Consider the following 2,739-nt stretch of genomic DNA (forward strand, 5'->3'; position numbering starts at 1 on the left):
CCCCCACTGCTATCCATTCAGTCAGAACATGCCTGATTTGATTAATAATGAGAGCCCAGCATTGTCCCAGTGAAAGTACAAAGCTCATCTATGAACAAACCTGATGCAAATGAGAAAACACTTGGACCTCTAAGCAACTCAAGTCAGAGAGCTCAGATATGATGAGATGGGAGCTTGGCTGGTCTGGGGCTCAGTATTGGGCAATTTGCCAGACTACAGGCTTAATTAACATGAGCTTAAATGGTTGAAATAGGAACAGCAACATCATTCCTAATGTGGCGCAGGAGGGGAGGGAGAAAATTGTAATTGACTTGCTTAGGGAAGCATCTTGTCTGAAGTGAATCCACTGGACTGGATTCAGCAGCCATCAATACTGCCCCCCAGACTTAGCAAAGTGTTGGCAATAGCTGGGAACCACTTCTGAGACTGGCTTGCAAGGCAGTGGGCCAAGCCCGTCACTGCAGCAGCTCTGACGTTAACAGTGACCCAAGGGTGGAACGAGCCCAGTGAGCCCAAATATTTGTCTTCCTTTTCCGTCCCTTGTTTAAAACATCTAAACTAGGGATGGGCAATTATTTGGGCTGGAGGACTTTTTGGGGAGTTTTGGTAAGCTGTTTTGGGCTGGAGGGGTGGGGTGCTGACCCAGACTGGCACAGTGGGGGGTGGAAGGTGCTGACCTAGTGTGGTGGATGGGGGAGGGGGAGCAACTGATCCTAGCTGGCCTGGGCTTGTCCACCCTGCACCCACTGCAGAGTGGGTGAGTGGGGTTTGACCCCATCCCTGGACTGGGCAAGACCAAGGGACCCACCACGGGCCAGATAAAATCCCTTGGTGGGCTGGATCTGACTGACAGGCCATATTTTGCCCACCTCTTCTCTAAACCCTCGGCAGACTAGGTATTGTGTCTATTTCCTTGTAAGGGCTGAGAGAAACCTGTGTGTATGGGGATGCAGGACAGAAATTCTCAGTCTTGCAGACACAAGAAAGGGAAACATTTGGATGTAGATTTGCTCAGAGCTGAGTGCACCATGGAAAGCAGTTGACCAGACCTTTGGCTGTGGCAAAGAAGTAAGGGTGGATGTGCATGCAACAGTGGTTTCAGTTTACCATTGCCTTCCCCAACCCCAGTCTGGCTTTGCACTAGTCAGGTTCTGTAGCCTATATTACAACAGATTAAGGGTTATCTTAAAAGTTTACCAACTGTTGACTGCCTGAGCAACCAGTGTAGCTTCTGGGGATCTAAGGCACAGGGAGAATTGACTGCTTCTATACCAGTGTTATGCCAGCATCTAGTGGGGTGATTTACTTGTGACCAGCTGAACGGTTTTTGGGCCATGCTACCTGACTAGTTACAATGATGCCATTGCACAGTCCAGAATTTGGGTCCATTTTTCAAATTCAGTTGGGAATTTTGAGTCTCACATGCTGGGCAAAAGTGAACGTCAGGCTGTATCTTGCTGTCAGATTTATAGTTTGCAGACTTGTCTTAGCAGTATGTGTACCATTTAGTCTGTCAGCAGAAATAATACCACACGACTTGAGTGAACCCTTTCAGTGCTGTGTGAATTGTGAAAATTGTTCACATGCTTTTTCAAGTCATCTACATTAATTGGAAGAAATTCACTAATTGGTTTGAGGAAAGGAGGAGACTTTCACAAACAATCCAGACACTTTGCCATGGAGGGCATGGGGGAATGAAGTTTGCTGAATTGTTTCCATGCTGTGAATTGTTTATTAAGCTCTGAACCCTCTCATCATTCACTCAGTGTAGGTGTGGGCTTTACCTTGTTGCATGCCCATAAGGTAGCCTCAGTGAAATGGTTCCTGTGTATCTGGGATGGCTTCACTGGAGCCATCAATTATAACTTGATTCCCTGAAAAGTTCATGGCTCTCTGGCTTGGAAGCAGATCAGAACCTGAACAGTCACAAAATCTAAATAGTAAAAGTCTCCTAATAGCTGTTAGTGGTTTTAACCTGCTTAAATGTCCCTCTGATTTTATGCACTAGAGGAGCCCTGGTGCCTTGGGTTTTCTTCCATTTTTCCAATAGCCCGTACTTGCCTTTTCATGATATACTAGCAGCAGGGACAGTCAGCCACCTCTTAAAGTTTATTGTTTTGGTTCCTTGGGGAGGGGGGATCCATTGTACAAGGCACTTTTGAGAGACAGAGTGGAAACTATTCCTGCCTTAAAGATTTACCAATTTCAGTATGAAGGGCTGAGTTATTGAAGTGCTCTTAAACAAGGCAGCTTCACACTGATTTGAGAGCCTGTGACTGAGATCCAGCATTCACCATCTGTGTTTTCAAAACTGGCTGCTGGTTTGGGGGAGGGGCGGGGGTTGTTTTTTGCTGGGGTTGGGGGCTCCATCTTTTTGGATGATCAGCTCAAGACCCCTTGAGTCTATTTTTCTTTTTGGAGGGGCTGAGCTCTCTCAATCTCCCCAGTTGCTGGTGGGAGCTCCTGGGGTTCTGGACCTAGTAACTGAACCCCTCAAAACCCCCTGGCTGCTTTTTGAAAGCCCTGGCCCTCCTGACTGGCTTGTGGCTGGGATGGGGCATCAGGCGTGCGTGTTGCATGGCGGTCCTCACCAGCCTGGTGGTGGGAGCCGGAGGCCACTGAGAATTGGCCTCCCAGAGGCCAGTGAGAATTTCTGTCCTGCATCCCCATACACACAGGTTTCTCTCAGCCCTTACAAGGAAATAGACACAATACCTAGTCTGCAGAGGGTTTAGAGAA

The sequence above is a fragment of the Crocodylus porosus genome, unplaced genomic scaffold (genome assembly GCF_001723895.1).
Source record: "Crocodylus porosus isolate Cpor-Errol unplaced genomic scaffold, CroPor_comp1, whole genome shotgun sequence".
Lineage (NCBI taxonomy): Eukaryota > Metazoa > Chordata > Crocodylia > Crocodylidae > Crocodylus > Crocodylus porosus.